Raw genomic sequence first — 19,503 nt, 5'->3', positions numbered from 1 at the left:
CCCAGATGGGAATGTGGTGCTTGGCTTGAAAAATATCCCCTACCCCAGTAGGGTTGGCTTGGCTAACAACCTTTATAGGCAATGCCTGTTGAGGTAGGTGCAGGTAGATTTTTAGCTGTGGCTGTTTTGTGAATGTTTGTTGTTGGGCAATCAATGCGAGAAGCAAATAAATAGAAAATCTATCCCTGGCATACAAGTTGCCCTCTCCCCAGGAAGTCACCGGAGAAGCACTAGCTTGCAAAGCAGACAGAAGGAATCCTATTGCAACCAAGACGCAGGAGGGGATCCTATGCGTCTTCACCTTCTGCCAAAAAACAGCCACCACTGCTGGGTCTCTTAAGCTGGCCAGTTTACACCATCAGCAGTTCCAAGCCCCAACACTTTCCCTGGGCTCAAGAGCAGCCCAAAATGAAATAAAGGAATCTCCATCCTCTCTGAGATTCCTCTCTCCCTCGACAAATTATTCCCCCTTCAAATAATTATCCTGCCCTGCTACAAGCGTCATCTTCCTTGAAGATTCCCCTGAATAATTTCTATTTTGATTAACTCCACACACACACCCCAGACAGATTTGTGGAGCAGAAGGCTACTGATGACTGCTAGCCACAATGGCTATGCTCAGCCCCCATATTCAGAGGGAGTAATGCTTCTGAATACCAGTTGCTGGAACCTGCAGGAGGGGAGAGGGCTGTTGTGGTTGGGCCCTGCTTGTGGACCTCCCTCAAGAATCTGGTTGGCCTCTGTGAAAACAGGATGATGGACTGGCTGGGCCATTGGCCTGATCCAGGAAAGCTCTTAACAAGTTATTACGGAGGGTCACGGGTTCCCCATCCTTGGAGAACAAGATGGAACCCTGCATGTGAGAGTCCCTGCTTGTGGCCTATACCTTAGCAAAATTATTTCTCCCACTAGACCTGCATTTTTTTTTTTTAAAAAAAAAACATTTTATTACTGGGCATGCATTTTTAAGCTGCCACAAAAGCAGCAGCTTCCTTTGTTAACTAATTCTGGTTCGGTGTCATCCCAAATTCTTGAGTCACTTGGTTTTTTCCACTCGCACCCACTCACTCTGGGTTTTTTGCACATCTACACACTGGGTGCCAACTTGAATAAAAAATTTGGGGGGGGGGAGGTAATCCCCGCCTCGCATAATCAATCACATGACACAGTGCATGCACACCATTTGAATGGCAATGCCCATCAACCTGGGGGTTGACCCCCTCAAATATTTTATTGGGAAGCCAAAGCCCCCTCAGGGCCTAGGAGTTAGCTCCTATGTCTCTACCATATTGATTGTTTCTCCCACAACAGCTGGCCCCCTTTTTCTTCACTGCTGGCCAAATGCATCTTTCTCTGAAGGATGCCGTTCTGTTAGCATAGCCAATAAGCTCTCACTCTCTGCATCCGGGTTGAGCTGCTCTGTTCTGTGATTTGTGGCTTGCTCTCTCTATCATCAGCGAAAGAAACTGCATAGTCATCTGTCATTTGGAAGCCTTATTTCCTTTTTCTTTACATCTTTGCTCCCTGTGTGATGACATCTTTCACTTAAAGTGGTAGGCATTGTCCTGGCACCTAGGCTGTTTCAGAAGTCCAAAGAGGGCAGGGCACTGCTACTTTGGGCCATAATACCGTTAAAAAATGATACTTTAAAACAAAATAAAACAGAAGGAAGGAAGGAAGGAAGGAAGGAAGGAAGGAAGGAAGGAAGGAAGGAAGGAAGGAAGGAAGTTTTTTTTTCTGTAATCAGCTGGTCTGGACACGTTCATCATGGCCTAATCTTGTTGTCGGACTCCCATCAGCCCCAGCCAGCATGTCCCAGTGGTCAGGGTTGATCAGAGTTGGTGTCCAACAGCATTTGGAAGGCACTACATTGGCTACCTCAGGGTTGCTGGGTCTGAGCTGCCATTTAAATGTCCCACAATGCCGTCAAGCAATGCAAGGAGAATTGTAAGAAATTAAAATGGCAGGGCAGGTTCAGCTACCTGGTATGGCAAGAGTGGGCCCTGGATTTTGGGGTCCTGTTAACTTCCCAGTAGAGTTGCATGTAGACCCCAGAGCCTGTCTGTGTGCTCTTCCCTTGAAGAGCAGAAAACTGTAGCCCTGAAATCTCAAGATTCCCTGGTTCGTTTTGTAAATAAAGTGCCAGGGAGCGAATGATAATGATGGATTGGCATCTACCCACTAATGATAATGACAAGGTGGGGGGATACGTTCAGCTGGGAATTTTAATGCAAAACTTACCAATTCACTCTAACTCGATCTTAATACACAAATGGGAACATAACCACCCTTCAAAATTCACACTTTTCTGAATTTTGTGGTGCAGTTCTCCAACCAAACAGTGGGTAGAAAAATGTGTATACTATATGAAGAGGTGCATTAAAATGCCTATATTACAAAAGAAAATACAAAAATCTATTACATATTTTAGAAAGTCTGTCCATTTCACAAAACTGTAAAGCTGGAAGAGACTCCCAGGTTCATCTTGTCCAACCCCTGCAATGCAGGAATATCAATACATGGTCCCCCATCCAATTTGAAGCCATACTGGACCCTGCTTAGCTTTGCACATGTGCTAGCACTAGCAGTTTTATTGCTGTACTAGTAGGACTTCATTCTCTTTGGGTCTGGCCGCCTCTTGAGATAACATTGCCAAACTCAACATTAGGGCTCCCAAGGTGTGGGGTGCACTTTTCATCAATGTTGGGATTTCAGCCACCTTTTTGAATTAATATGGCAAACCGAAACATCACCTTTGCACGACACTGCCCATTTTGGGGCATAGATTCAACCACTTCTAGGCATACAGTATCGCCATTAAACTCAACACAAGGGTTCCTGAGGTGGGGTGGGGGTCTTTGTTGTCATTTGGATGAAAAGCACCATTTTGAAATAAGATGGTTGACCAAAATGTAACTATGGTGTGAGTTCACCCAGTTTTTGGTGTGATGGGTCCAAACTCACAAACTACACTGCCCATTTAAATACAGAATCCCCCCCCCCATTTTTTATCAGGAAGCACCAGGTACTCTCCGCCAGTGCATTATATAAGGCGACATAGTTTGCAAAAATGTCTTTATTAGAGGACCTTACTTGCAAAATGTGTGTAGTAGAAGAAATTTGGCACTAAAATGGAAGAAAGCAAAATGAGAAGCACATGAGACACATTTTCCAAATGGGTACACAGTGGTACCTTGGTTTAAGAACGATTTGGTTTACAAACTCTGCTAAACCAGAAATGGTGTCTTGGTTTGAGAACTTTACCTCTGTCTAAGAAGGAAATCCGCATGGTGGAAGGGCACCAGCGGCAGGAGGCCTCATTAGGAAAAGCGTGCCTCAGTTTAAGAATGGACTTCCGGAATGGATTAAGTTCGTAAACCAAGGTACCACTGTAATAAAGTGTAATCTGATATTGTAGATTTTAAAAATAACATATCATATAAGATATTAAACGATGCAATCTTGTCACAAACTCAAAAGAGGAAATATCATGCTTAAATCTCATGAGGACTTAAAAAAAAAAATCGAAATGCAAACCACTGTGGAAATGTGGAGAAATTGATGTAAGACTGGATATACCAGAAAACTGAGAGAAACAGAAATGGACAAGTATACTCTTCCATATTTGGGACTGCTGAAGTTTTTGAACTAGAGGGGTCAAGCAGGCGGGTTGGCATATAGTAGAGAGGGAATAAAATGCCTCTTCGGTGCTGACACCGCCAGCTGTCTTCCAGAAGTGCAGTTTATCGGTGTGCCCGTGTGGGAGGGGGGTGGGGAAAAGATCTGTTTCTGAAGCCCACTTCAGACTTTGCAAAGAGTCTGCGGCGCGTCTCGGGGTGCAGGAAGGAGCCCTCAGAGGGATTGTGCTGCTTGCATCTGAGAACTCAAAACTTGCTTCTGTCTCTATAGCAACAGTAAAAGATTGCAGAATGCCTGCTTCTCCCCCTTCCCGCTCCCGTATATCAACTTTGCATGAGCAAAGCGCAGCGTCATGGCTGATGAACGTGGTGGCACCCGTGCAAAAAAATGTAACAGCGTGTCTACATCGGGGTCACCTTTCCTTTCCAACCATGCACCCAGTTATCGGTAGAAGGACTCCCACCCTCCCTTGAACGGGAGAGATTCCTCTCCTTGTCATGCTGGTTTAGGATAAATCCTTCGAAATGCGGCTCTTAGCCTCCGTTGTGCAAGAAGACGTGGGGGGTGCCTTGATTGCTTCCGGCATTTGGGAACGAAGAAGCATTAAGAATTGGAATAACTACTGCAATTACTCAGTGCCATTCTTTCTGGATAGTCCCCCCCCCCCATTGTTCTTTTCTTTCCGATTAGATATGTTGAGGACTGAGGAACTGCATTCTGAGCGGCTAAAAGTAACAGCAGCATCTGGAGATCTTTGGGCCAAATCTAGCCATTATCGTTGGGCATCGTTCTGGTTGCCAGCCTGGCTATAACAGAATGGGGTGACTAGGTGCGATGCCCCGCGACTCACCTATTAATTAATATTTTTACATTTCCATTTAAAAAAAATATGCATTTTTAAAAGAAGGGGAAGGAGAGGGCTATTTCTGTGTAAGAGCTTTTCCCTCTTTCCCATCATAAGTTCAGATCTCCACGTTTGCAATCAAAACAAAAACAAAATTCACAGGAAAATTCACCAGCATTTCAATACAGATTTCTCCTCACATACCTGTTCGTATGTAGTTTTGCCTAAGCAGTATTTCCTAAACCAGTGCATTTTTGTATCAGTTTCATATATATGCATTTTTATGGAAGCTTTTTTTCTAGCATGTCCATTTTTGCACATACTACTTGGACTGAGATTCTCAATCCAATAGGGTGTTTCACCTCGCACATGGCTTCGGAAAGTTCAACTTAGGGTAGGTACGCCTTTTTAAGCGGGCACTGAATCGCATTTCTCCCTGTACCTGGGAGGTGCACCTGACCTCACCCTGCAAAATAAGCAGCTGGGTGAGGTCTGAGCTTGCTCAGTGGTCACTCAGTGTCTCTAGGTGGGCGAGGCAGAATGGAAAACCCGGGAGAAGCAGGAAACACAATGGAGTATCTTCTAAGAGGGCATGGCTGGCAGGCATCCTGAACAGCAGCAGCAGCATCCCATCCCATTCCCACTTACTGTGCTTCTTACTGACTTGGCAGCGCTGCAAAGAGATAAAGAGAAATTGGGGGGGGGGGGAGCGGGACAGAAGCCCTGCTGGAAAGCTGCTCAAAGTGCACAGCGCCAGCCCTTCTAGCATCGGTGCCGAACAACCCGGTAAGTGTGCCTCTCCAATTTTAATTCAGGGGGTGAAAAGTATTCCACGGTTGTTCAGCTATTTGAGCGACACCAGCCTATGAGAGCTCGAAATGTAAACCCGAAAGCCGCCCATTGGGTAGCAGTGACGCTCCGGTACAAAAGATGCCATCGGGTCCTCCTCTCCCACGCAGAGAAGCAATCAGTGATTCTCTTTACATTTCGCGTGACCGCCGTAAGATGCCTCCAGCTCAGGACTTTTAAGGCTGATTAAATTCAGGAGTGAAAGAGGTTTTAATTTTATAGAAAATATGAAGCGTGCCAAGCATCTCGCAAATCTGGATTGTAACCTCCAGGCATGCAGAGAGAATATGAGGTGGAAGAGAGTGAATGTGTTTTATCCTGCTTTTCCCTTTGTACATTTCCCTGTAAGCCTCACAAGCCGTTCGTGCGGCACTTCCAAACAACCTGCTTATTGAGCATCCCTGCTGATTTGTTTGGCAAGGAGATCAGACAGCGTTGGCTGTTTAGTGAGCATTCATTCTGATTTGCGAGTTTGGAGGTTAGATGACTGTTACATCAAAGCAAGGGTTCTCCCGTACCTTTCTGGTGCATAAAGGTGGCACCCACAGCACACATACATTTATAGCTCATTTCCCCCTGCCCCATAATCCTGGGAACTGTAGTTTGCAATTGTAGCTCCATGAGGAGGGGTAAACTATAGTTTCCAGGATTATTTGCATGCAGAAGGTCCCAAGCTCAATACCCAGTATCTCCAGGTAGAGCTGGGAGTGTACCCTGTCTCAGACCCTGGAGAGCTGCTGCCAGCCAGTGTTGACAATACTGAGCTAGGAGGACAATTGACTTGACTAGGCAGTTTCCTCTGTTTACACCGTTGGTGCATCTGGCTCAGTACAAGGAATGATGCATTTATGCAGATTTAATTGATCAATGAATATAATGAATCATCTTAGTTTTCTTTAATCAGGTGACACCACTCATTAGTGTAATACGAGCATAAAAGCTATGAGTTGTGTCAAACATTTGTCACACTCAGAGCAGACTCATTGAAACTAACGGGTGTTACTAACTTAGGTCCATTAATTTCAGTGGTTCTCCTCAGAGTATGGATAACATTGCCTTCATCCCTTCATTGTCCATAATGCTCATTGGAATCACAAATGCCGCCTCTCCAGTGTCTCTTTAAAGTGAGCAGGGACCAGATGATGTTAACCTCTATTAAGCACAAAAAAGGCTGAAAGGCTATTTGATCCTGGCATGGGAGAAAGCCCCTCCAGCAAGCTGGTATCCTCTTTGTTTCAGCCTCCACAGATGCAATTTTGGGAGAGTTAACAGTGGCCTTTACTCTATAAATTTAATGCATTAAAAATATATATATGAATGAATGAAAATCAGCCTTGTGCAGTTGAGAGGCATGTTTGTTCCTGGATTCATGGGCAACTAGACAGTGTCTCTGTTTGCATTTGCCAGCACTGTGTCTTTCTGTGGCACAGGACTGCAGTATCTGCACAGTGTGTGTAGTGTTGCATGCCATCAAACAGCAGGAACACACCCCCACCTCAAGTCCTGTAATACGGGTGGCAGCATAATTCTGTTTCTCTGCAGGAAGAATAATCCTGCAAAGAGAGCGCACTGTGTGTGTGTGTGTGTGTGTGTGTGTGTGTGTGTGTGTGATTAATGCTGTTACGCAATAATTCATTTCGCAAGAGCTTAAAGGAAAGGCACCTTTTTTGGTGTGGCTGTTTCAACCTCTGCCTGCAGCTAAGTCCCCTTGTCGGTCAATAGTCCAGTGAGCAAGGAAGCTCAGCAAAACTGGTGTCACTCCACAGAGACCCATGCGTTTTTTGCTTAATGCACACAGATTCAGCTACCCATAATATACCGTATTTTTCGCTCTATAACACGCACCCGACCATAACACGCACATAGTTTTTAGAGGAGGAAAACAAGAAAAAAAATATTCTAAACGAAACAGTGGATGTATGATTTTTGTGGTTCATGCTGTGGCCACAGACATGTGATCTGACAGTGAGTTTGGGGTAGCCCAATGCAAAAATCCCGAGGATCCATGTGGATCCATGCTTTGTAACCACGTTTTTGCACCACTGCGGCCACAGGCAACAGTGGGTGCGTGATTTTTTTTGGTGCAAGCTGTAGCCATGGACATGCTATGTGATCTGATGGTGAATTTGGGGTGACCCAGTGCAAAAATCCCGAGGATCCATGTGGATCCGTGCTTTGTAACCAGGCTCTCTGTCCCTCTCTTCTCTCCACTCAGCGGCTCTTTTCCCGCTTTGCTGTTTCAAAGCGAGCAAAGCGAGCCATGGAGGAGGGAAGGAAGTGGAACCATGGATCCTCTGCTCACAACTGCAGCAGATCCCCCCCGCCACCCGTAGGCATTCGCTCCATAACACGCACAGACATTTCCCCTTACTTTCTAGGAGGAAAAAAGTGAGTGTTATGGAGCAAAAAATACGGTAACTGGTGCATGCCGGCTGAGAAAGTGAAGCTGTTCTTGGAAGAGAGAGAGGGAGAGGTGAGTATGCCAAAGCACCCCCTCTCAGTTTCAATACCATTTGTGATGACCGTATAGTAATGTGACACCTCTTCTGTTGTCTGGGCTGCACCTGTCCTGCCTCAGATGTTGATCTCAGTCAGATGGCCGGTAGTGGGAGGCAGTGTCAGCACAAGGCAGGGATCCTAGGCAAGCTCTACCAAGGCAAGCAAAGTGAGGCAAAGTTTAGGGCATATCCACACTTAACTTTTGCCCTGCTCTTTCCGTGCTTAAAAACTCTGTGGGCATTTTTGGTTTTTTTGCCCCAGAACATTTTCTGCAAAAACCCATTCTTTGAAGCTCAGTTGGAGCGAATGTCAATTTAGATTTTCCATGGATTGCTTTGCTCCAATAGAACTTCAGAGAGAGAGAGAGAGAGAGAGAGAGACAGGTGCTTGGACACAGAGCTTTAAAGCGTGGATCGTGCCTGGAAAGAATGGAGGAAAAGCAAGTTCCAGTAAGGCAGAACAGAGCAATGCAAAGTTCCAGGTCAGCACCACTGACAGCTCAATGCATAGGTCAGACTGGACATTTATAGCCACAGGACTCAAATGATGCTTCAGCAACAGCAGGGGTACCAACCTGAATAAAATATTGGGGGCAGCAGATAAGCACCGTCCTGCATAATCGATCACAAGGCATGACACACACACACACCATTTAATGGCAATGCCCATCAACGTGGTGGGGTGGCCCCCTCAAATATTTTACTGGGGGGTCCGAAGGGATCTCAGCCCCTAGGGCTTGGCTCATATGAGCCACAGGCAACCCCAGACTGAGAACAGAGCTTCAGTGCATTCTGGGTAGCTGGAAAGCCACCTCTTCCATTTAAACAGGCCTCGCCTGCTTCAGCAGATGTTGCCTCTGATGGTATGTGGGAGATTCTGGGTCTGCTGGGACTTCTGGGCCAAGGTCTTAGACTCCAAGGGTGCAAGGACAGCCTCCTGTTTCTGAGGAGGTGGCGGCAAGATGGGCTCCTTATACAAAAGGGACTCCATAACTGAAGGTGCTTGCTGAATCTCTAAGGGGAGACTGTTCCAAGATGCCATAGATGCTACTGCAGAGAACACCCTTTTCCTAGCTGACGCCATAGGGATCAGTTGTAAGTGTGCTGTTCTCTATCACAAGTGTTTTTCAGCATGGCTTTGATGGTAAATCCATCCCTGACATTTTGCCTGTTTTGAAGCCTGTGACGTCACATATACTGGGCACCTGCTGGGGCTGATGAGGAAGTTTTTCAACATCTGCTTTGAGAAGGTTGTCCAAGTAAATTACTAGGTTTTTTTTACGGGGGGCGGGGAGTGTGGAGTGGGAGGGAACGGGGGAGAGTGAGAGATTTAAATCGCCTGGGCAGACTGTCTGAGGAAGCTCAGCTAAGCAAAGGGCCCTTCGCTTCCTCTCTGTGTGGGCAAACCGTCTGCTGAGCTCCAAAGCTCTTAATTGTGGCATTTGGACAAATTGGCGATTACCGCCAAAGGCCATTTTGTTCGAGCAGAGCAAATGGCCCACAGCATTCTGGAGGTCCATCTGTCTTTATTAATTAACACTGGGGAAGGAATGAAAAGGAGACAATGAAGGTAACGGTTTATGTAGTGTTGCAAATATCACCGCCCTTCAGGGAATTTCTCCGAAAAATGGTATTGGGTAAATAAGCCTTGTAATGGAGACAACACCCTAGAATTTGGTCAGATTCTTTAAGGTCCTGGCAAAAGAAGGAGGAGAAACAGAGCAGCACGTAGATACTACAGCTTTGAGATGTCACCCTCTGCCCACAGCCTGTTTGGGTGCAAAACATGCCAGCAAATAATTGTTTGCGTATCTACAGTCAGGGAGAGATGGAAAATATTCTTTATTATGCCCTGAATTGGTCCCTATATAATTCTGCTAGGGATAAATTTCTCAAAGGAATTCTCCAGAAGCTTTGCTTCATTGAAGAAATTTTTGTTGTTGGGTGGGGATAAATACACTACATATAAGGTTTGTGTGGATTGCATCCCATGTTAGTCCTGCTCAGAACAGGTCCAATAAATATAACAGACATGGCTAACTTAGATCCATTAATTTCAACAGGTCTGCTCTAAATAAAACTTAGTTGGATATAACCCTATGTCTGCCTTAGCAGCCCAATGAGGCAGATTAAATTTCATTGTACAATGGGAGTCCCACCTGCTGGGAACTGCCTGTGCTGTTTCTATAGTTTCTACCAAGCACATTTGATCATTGGCTGGCTGGCTGAACTAGCCTGCTGTACAAGGGTAACAATTATGTTTTGCCTCTGGCTCCACCAACTACTAGCATATGGCTCTCAAAAGGGTGCTCAGAAGGGAATGTGATGCTCAGCCCGAAAAAGTTCCCCTGACTCTGCTTTAGGTTGTCCTTCTCATAGGGACACGGGTCTCCCTAGCTGTTGACTGTGGCGACACTGTCTACTTCCACTTGAGAATCTTAGATAAGCTAGTAGGTGTTCAAGTTTCTTCAGCCTGCTCTGCTTGCAGATTAGCAGGCAGGGTTTGAGCAGGAAGAGAGCTTTCTCTACTGGAAGTAGAGCAGTGGCAGGCTGAAATCTTGAACCATTTGCCCTCACCCTCCTCTCAAAATATATAATGCCTTTAAAATCAAGAACGACTCTCACGGTCTCTGCCAATCACCACCAAGTTCCCGCCCAAAGTGGCATCTGTGTCTACCCACTGTAGGGATGTTTAAGAGCAGGCTTAAGACCTTTTTATTTGGCATGGCTTTTGGACCATGATGTGGGGCTTTGTAGACAATTGTCACTGATTTGCTGCTCCATATAGCTGGATTAGGGACGTGGGTGGTGCTGTGGGTTAAGCCAGAGAGCCTACGGCTTGCCAATCAGAAGGTTGGCGGTTCGAATCCGCACAACGAGGTGAGCTCCCGTTGCTCAGTCCCTGCTCCTGCCAACCTACCAGTTCAAAAGCACTTCAAAGTGCAAGTAGATAAATAGGTACCGCTCCGGCAGGAAGGTAAACGGCGTTTCCATGCGCTGCTCTGGTTCGCCCGAAGCGGCTTAGTCATGCTGGCCACATAACCTGGAAGCTGTACGCCAGCTCCCTCGGCCAGTAAAGCGAGATGAGCTCCACAACCCCAGAGTCAGCACGACTGGGCCTAATGGTCAGGGGTCCCTTTACCTTTACCTATAGCTGGATTAATATTTTGTGATGTTATTTACTTTGTGTAAATAAATGAAATATTTATTTGTAATAAATAAATTTGGTAAATAAATAAAATAGAGCTCCTAGGGGTGGGTGCTCTGGCCTTGTAGCTTACAGGGAACACATCTCATTCACATTACAATTCTTTGCATGGTTTTTGCTAATACAGGAATTGTTCTCTAGGAGACCTGGGTTTGCAAACCTAGAGAAAACTGAACCGGCAAAGTCAAAGCCCAGATACCTAATTCATTACAGCTGAAAAGAAATTGAACAAAGCCTGTAGATCTCATTTGCGGGCATGTTAGGAGTCATGCCTTTTCCATGAGTCCACAAAGCCAAATCCATTTCAAGCAAGACTTTCCCCCCACAGAGATTGTCCCTGGCAGTAGTCTTGACATCTGCCACATTTGTGAAAATGGGAAGCAAATTGTGCTAATTATGCACTTTGAGGGATGACAGTGGCTCTGGGGTAGAGCACGTGCTTTGCATGCAGAAGGTCCAACATTTAATCCCCAGGCATCTCCAGGTGGATCTGGGAATGCTTCCTGTCTGAAACCCTGGAGAACTGCTGCCAGTCAGTGTCAGCAACACTGAGCTTGATGGGCCAATGCCATGGCTCAATGTAAGGCAGTTCCCTATATTCCATGATGACTAGAATCTTATTTTATTTTTAGGAGGACAATAGCACAGGAGCAGAGCAGATGCTTTGCATGTGAGAGGTCCAAAATTTAATCTCCAACAGAATTCCAGGCAGGGCTGAGAAACACACCTGTCTGGAGCCTTGGAGAGTCACTGCCAATCCATGTTGACAGTACCGAGCTTGATGAACCCGACAGCCTGATAGAACTAATTATGTCAAAACAGTTGCAACAGGGGAACCTAGGATGGTTTGTCTGCCATGGTAAAGCTAAGAAGGGGGAGTTAAATCCTGAGCTTCAGCTGTGCTTGAATCATGCCTGTGACGGGGGGGAAAATGAGGGAGCTGTACCCTTTAAAAGTCCTCCAGCAGGTCTGCTTCCACACTGCATAATTACTCCACGCCAAGCAATAAGTATCTCTACAGTAACTCATCTGAGCCCACCAATAGGATTTGCAGGTTCACAGCCTGGTTGAAATGAATAGATTCCTCAGCTCTGGCCTCCAAATAAATGAATGGATGAGGATCTATGGCCCCTGTGATTGGAGGAGAAGTTTTCTGCACCTGCTATTCCCATACCGCCACCCTGTTTAACCAGTTTCCCTTCAGACAGCACGGCAACCAAGGGAGGCAGAGAAGAGGACAAAATTTGGCCCAGCAGCTGGGGTATATCGGTTGTGGGCAATAGATGGGAGTCACTTTGCAAAACGGGGAGAGACATCCTGCCCCAGCTGAGCAGTGGGTAAATGCTGCAAGAATAGGCATGTGGAGGAGGGAGGTGGTCAGGGTAAAGTTTCTCTCCCAAGTTAAAGGTAAAGGGACCCGTGACCATTAAGTCCAGTCGTGGCCGACTCTGGGGTTGCGGCGCTCATCTCACTTTATTGGCCGAGGGAGCTGGTGTACATCTTCCGGGTCCTGTGGCCAGCATGACTAAGCCGCTTCTGGCGAACCAGAGCAGGCACAGAAACACCCTTTACCTTCCCGCCGGAGCGGTACCTATTTATCTACTTGCACTTTGATGTGCTTTTGAACTGCTAGATGGGCAGGAGCAGGGACGGAGCAACGGGAGCTCACCCCGTCGCGGGGATTCGAACCGCCAACCTTCTGATTGGCAAGTCCTGGGCTCTGTGGTTTAACCCACAGTGCCACCCGTCTCCCAAGTTAGGGATGGGCAAATTGGTCCATTTCAGTTTCTTGTTTTTTGCAAACATAGGTTCAATTCTTCACACTTCTATACTGGTTTGAGTTTTTGTTGGTTTTTTTAAGTATTCCCCACTTTATATACACAGACGTTTAAAAAATATTTTTTTCTAATATGATATATTCTTATATGTGTCCATTCCCGCCCGCACCCCATGCATGGCTGCATTTTCTGCACCCTGGGTTGTATGCAAAGTTAGCCCTACTCAGACTAGACTCATTGAAATGAATGGTTTCATCAGTTCATTAGCTTCAGTGAGTTCAGACTGAGTAGAATTTAACGTGGCCTTCTGTTCCTCTGTTTTCTTATGGGATGGGAATATAGCTCATTATATTCCACTGAAAACAGGATTGCTCATGATAAATGCAAAAAGAAAGCGGGTGAGAATACCATCCAACAGTAGAGTGATATTCCAGCTTTTCACAAAAGTGACTCCAGCATCGCTACATCTATTTGTGAAGAGAGAGACAAAGAGAACACAGGAAGTAGCCTTGTATTGAATCAGGCCACTAGTCTCTTTAGCTCAGCATCATCTACACTGACTGGCAGAAGCTCTGCAGGATTTCTGGATGGGACTAAACCAGAGACCTTCTGCATGCGAAGCAGATACTCTAGCACTGAGCTGTGACCTTTCTCCTAAAAAATAAAGTAAGATTCTAGTCCTCATGGTTCTAATTAAACAGCTAATTTACACAGGAAGCTGTTTTGCACCGGGTGAAACCCTGGTCCATCTATCTCAGTATTGTCTACACTGACTGGCAGCAACTCTGCAGAGTCTTTTCTCAGCCCAGCTTCTATTTATTACCTATGTTAATCATGCAAATAAAACAATTACATAAGCAAGACTAGGTATACAAAAAAGATGGGGTGGGGTATAATTGGCAGCAGTAACAAAAGAATGTTCTCGTGCTATACCTGCCTGGAGAACAATATGTGATAACTTAGGTTAATGTTATACATTTGCATCATCCACGTATTCTGAAATACTTCTGATGGAGATTTGCCATTTTCAGATTGTAAGTGGAAGTTCTGAAGCTCCACTAGCCTGCTGAAAAGTAGCCCTTTCCCCTTTCCATATGCAGATAATGTGTTAGCTTATTGGCGAGAGCCATTTCCCATACACTTCATTATAGCATTTTAACAGTAAGAGTCCTTGTAAGCCCTTGCAAAATCCAGTGGTCAGGGTTTTTGCTGCAATTAGCAAAAAACAACAACACCCAACCAGCTTCTCCTCACAAAATATGTCTTCATTATTTCCAGTAAACAAATTCAGTAATGTGAGTTCCGGTGTAAAGCAAAATTGTTTTTACTGAATTTGGTTCCAACATAAAAGGAGGGGAAAGGCTCCATCTTTCAGTAAATGTGTTGTCTCCCGCTCTCACCCTTACTATATTCATTAGCTTAACCATCTATGCTGTGTTCCAAATTCTAATTAATGACTCATCTGCTGTAAGTGATTTGGATTTTTTCCAGTTGTAACCTGTCACTGTAAGAGCTGCTGTTGGCAAGTGGACCATAATTTATGTACCTTCCATAAAGAGGATTTCCTTAGCAATGGGAGGGGAAACCCTGAAGTAGCCATCTCCAACCTGCCCCCCCCCCCGGATTCTGAGCTGTAGCCCAAAACATCTGGAGGGCACCAGGTTTGGGAGTGGGGTGGCGCTGTGGTCTAAACCACAGAGCCTAGGACTTGCCGATCAGAAGGTCGGCGGTTCAAATCCCCGCGATGGGGTGAGCTCCCGTTGCTCGGTCCTTGCTCCTGCCAACCTAGCAGTTCAAAAGCATGTCAAAATGCAAGTAGATAAATAGGTCCCCACTCCGGCGGGAAGGTAAACGGCATTTCCGTGCGCTGCTCTGGTTCACCAGAAGCAGCTTAGTCATGCTGGCCACATGACCCGGAAGCTGTATGCCGGCTCCCTTGGCCAATAAAGCGAGATGAGCAGTGCAACCCCAGAGTCGGCCACGACTGGACCTAGTGGTCAGGGGTCCATTTACCTTTACCTTTACCCTAAGGAGAAAGACACTTGGGGGAATCAAATGTGCATCCTCAGCCAACCAGCAGGAGTGGGGGACATTTGGCCCCCCACATGTTGTTGAACCACAACTATCAAGTGTGGGAAATGGGAGTTGTAGTTCAGAAACATCTGGAAGGCCAAAGTTTCCCAGTGCCAGATCTCAGCCAGCCACTTTTCTGCCTTCCTCTTTAAAGAGAGAGGGCCACACAGGGTCCTGTCACAGCGAGGGCCTGGCGGTCAGAATCCCAGCAGTGACTGAGCACAGTCAGTCATCAGGCCAGTTTCCAACAACGAGCACCCAAAGAGAACCAGACAGGACTTGAGCTGTTGCTCCAGGACTAGCTGCTGCTGGCTGTGTGGGCAAAGCGTGTCTTCCCCCTCTGCAGGGCTGTCAATCCAGTGCGACATTTCCCAGTGTGGGATGTGCTCAAAAGGCACCATGAAAAGCAATGTGTGACTCCGATCGATCTCGCTTGTCAGTCACCCTGGCCACGCTCCCTGCCTAGAGTGACAGCTTGCGCAGCGTCAGTATTCCCTCGATTCACAGTCGTTGCCTCTAGAGGCTTTTCCAACTCTCAAAGGTTTGCACTGGTGGGAAATCCTTAGATTATTTTTTTCCCACTGACACTTTGGCTAGAGATGGGGCTTTGGTAGTGAGGTGGACACTTCCCCTAGCAGGTGCCCTGCCTGCCACCTCTGCTGGAGAAGCCATGCAGGTATTTCCATCAAAATCTCACAAGGTCTTGTGGAGCCTGTGAAATCTCGCCATCTCCGCTGCCCCTTTGGGCCACTGCCACAAGAGATGCCAGGCGGTGGGGAATGGCGGTACTTCCTGTTTTGCCTCAAGTGGTGAAACAGGACATGCCACCCCTGTTAGTAGCCATCACTGCCCTTTGGGGGAGCGAGTTTCATATGTGCTGTGTGAAGTAGTACTTTTTCAATACATCCTGAATCTTCTGATGTTTGTCTTCTTTTGATATCCGTTGGTTCAAGCGTTATGAGAGAGGGAGGAAAACTTCCCCTAGCTGCTTTCACTATGCCATGCATCATTTTACGAACTTCCATCAAGTCTCTTGCTCGCCTTTTCTCTAAACTAAAAACTCCCGAAGGTTGCAAACTTTCTTCCTGGCAAAGTCCCTCCACCCCCTTGATCATTTGGGATGGAGAGGTATTATAGTTAACGTGTTGGGGAGATGGTTGAAGATGATTGGATGGAGTCAGAGAGAGTCGGGTAGTTCTCCCCTGGAATCCCTGCCCGAATCTTAGCCCCAGCTGCACAAAGCTTACCTGGTGCCGTTTTGAAAAGACACTCTTCACATGTTCAGAGGCACTCCCATCCTGCGCTAACCCTTTGCTTGTTGCAGAGCTGAGCTTTTGGTTTAGTGACGAAGCCCTGTGCCAGTGTCCCTGCTGGAAAGGTCAGCCAAGCGCTTGGCTGTTACTTCACTCCTCCCTCCCTCCCATTTGTCTCTATCAATAAGAAGGGTATGAGGGTTTAAAGGAGCGGAGGGAGGGTGGGAAGACACCATCCAGCCTGCCCAGCATCTGCATCTTGTGATCCGGGAACTCAAGAGCCCCTCTGACTCAGCAAGTTATTAATAACGCACAGGCCCCCAGGCCTCCAGGCTTCTCCACTGCTGCAATCTCCATGCCAGCGTCTCCTCTATCTCTCCTCTAGAGACTGCAGAATGCACCGTTTGGTGCTTTTTTTATTTATTTAAAAAAAAAATCACCAGCAAGGTTAAAATCTTCTCTTCCTCTCCCCCTCCCCCCACGCTCTGCGCCATCAGGCTTTCCCCCATCCTCAGGGACAGGCCTGACAGCCGTTTGTTTGTTTTTTGCTACAAGCTTGAAAAAGCCGATCTGTGCCTGAGACTCTCCTGCCATCCCAAGGGACAGAGGTGTGCTTACGACAGTGCTGTGCCAGAATACATTTTTCTCTCCTGTGGTGCCATGGAAGTTATGTGTTCTGTTTGCACGACTAGGACATGCTGCAAAAAGCAGACCAATCTACAAAGGATACTGATGCTCTGCCACAGTCCCAGGCAGCAAGGTCGGTTTTTAAAAATCCTGTTTTGATGCCATAATAGGGCTGTTAAGTCTGATCTGGGGCTGATCTTCTTACATTCTAGGACCCTGTCTCTGCTTCTCAGAAGCCACATTCACACCATACATTTAAAGCCCCGTGATACCTATTTAAACAGTGACAGCTTACCCCAAATAATTCTGGGAGCTGTAGTTTGTTATGAGTGCCCCTTAAAGGTAAAGGTAAAGGTACCCCTGCCCGTACGGGCCAGTCGTGACCGACTCTGGGGTTACATGCTCATCTCGCTTAAGAGGCCGGGAGCCAGCGCTGTCCGAAGACACTTCCGGGTCACGTGGCCAGCGTGATGAAGCTGCTCTGGCGAGCTAGCGCCAGCGCAGCGTACGAAAACGCCGTTTACCTTCCCGCTATAAAGCGGTACCTATTTATCTACTTGCACTTACGGGTGCTTTCGAACTGCTAGGTTGGCAGGATCTGGGACCGAACAACGGGAGCTCACCCCGCTGCGGGGATTTGAACCACCGACCATACGATCGGCAAGTCCTAGGCACTGCGGTTTTACCCACAGCGCCACCCGCGTCCCTATGAGTGCCCCTTACAGAGGTACAATTCTAGAGTGGTTTAACTATGGGTAGGCCCGGGGGCTGGATCTGGCCCAATCGCCTTCTAAATCCGGCCCACAGGCGGTCCGGGAATTAGCATGTTTTTACATGAGTAGAATGTGCCCTTTTATTTCAAATGCACCTCTGGGTTATTTGTGGGGCCTGCCTGGTGTTTTTACATGAGTAGAATGTGTGCTTTTATTTAAGATGCATTCCTGGGTTATTTGTGGGGCATAGGAATTCATTCATTATTTTTTTATTTCAAAATATAGCCCGGCCCCCCACAAGGTCTGAGGGACAGTGGACCTGGCTGAAAAAGTTTGCTGACCCCTGGAACTGTTTAACAATCAATCCCTCTTTCCAGCAGACCCTAATCATTGTAGATCTATCTGGGAGAGGATTAAGGGTTTCTTCACAACTCTCAGTGCTGTTGTACCTGCAAATAATCTATACCTGTAGTTAAAAGAGGAGGTGCAGAGTGGTAGGCGATAACTCTGGACTTGACTCTGGACTCAGATCATCTAAGGCAGCTTCCTGTTCTCCTAGCCCAGCCCAGGTCTTTATTTTCTTCACACCTGGCTTGTGATGCCAGGTGCCAGCGAAGGACGCATACACATTATCGGCTTAAAACACAGCACAGTTGTTCCTCGCCCCATGTGTTTAAAGTTGTATGTTTACGTTGCAGTACGCACCATTAACTGATTTCTTTCCCTGTGCCTGCAACCCACCCAGAGCTCCTATTCAACACAACTATCTTCTGAGCATATTGCAATGGATGTCTCAAACGTACACATCTTGGTTTCACCGCGCAGTGCTCCTCGAGAAGCTGCATGATAAATACGGGTTGTGGCCATAGCTGTCAACGTTTCCCTTTTTAAAAGGGAAATTCCCTTATTCCAAAGAGGATTCCTCGCAAGAAAAGGGAAAAGTTGACAGCTATGATTGTGGCTAACATCGTGGGTAACTGGCCTCAAACACCAGCTGTGGTGCATTTGCACTGGAGCCAGAATAAATTGTAATATGTGCACAGTGGTCAAATTAGAAGGAAAGTTGTCAATAGTGGTCCTCTTTTTTTGACTCGTCTGGCTTCTGGCAGGATAATTGGATGACTCTCAAGGCTTTCTGTATGCTCTTTATCACATACTGCCATCCAGTGGTCAAAAATAAATATGTATGCCATAAAACTAATAATTCTTAAGCGGTCAAACTCACAGGATGTATAAAGTTAAAGGATAAAAGAAATAGGGATTTGTTTTTAAGGCTCCCCTTATGAAATCTATGATTTCTGAATTCTATGAATTTATGGAATCTAGGTATAATCCTATATGCTGACAAATGTAAGTGTTTCTCCTTGTGGTACTGGGTGTAGTGGTTAGAGTTTTCCACTAGGGCCCAGGATACCTGGGTTGAAGGAGTGTGTGACCTTGCGCTGGCCATTCTCTTTTTAGCCTAACCTATCTCACAGGGTTACTGTGAGGACACAACAGGGAGGGGAGAGAACTGTATCTGTTGTCTTGAGCTCCTGGGCAGAAAAGTTGGATATAAATGGTAACATCTAAATAATAATGATGATAATAATAATGATGGTAATTAAAGAAAGGAATTTACTTATTTTACTTGCCTTTATATTTGTATCTGCTCATTTACCTTTGTACTATTTCTTAAACTTTGATATGGGCGCAATTGTTTTTGTCTTATAAATGGACATTTTGTCCCATTTGAACGAAATTGGATGACTAAGGGTTTGGGGATCACTTATGCTGGTTGCCCAGTATTTTAGTTTCATATTAATACAATCTAGGTTGTTTCCATCCTGAAGCACACTACATTTATAGCCTGCCTTCCCTCTCAGGAACTAAAGTTGCAGTACATGGCTTTCTCCCCACCTCTATTTCCTCTTCACATCAATACTAACTACATGCCAGCAAATGTAGGGTTACCAGCCTCAGGCTTGCAGGATGCAGTGTGTGCGGTGCCATTTGCAGGGGAGAAGAAGAGGTAGGTGGAA

The sequence above is a fragment of the Podarcis liolepis genome, assembly GCF_965112155.1.
Source record: "Podarcis liolepis genome assembly, chromosome: Z".
Taxonomy (NCBI): domain Eukaryota; kingdom Metazoa; phylum Chordata; class Lepidosauria; order Squamata; family Lacertidae; genus Podarcis; species Podarcis liolepis.
This window is presented reverse-complemented; position numbering follows the sequence as displayed.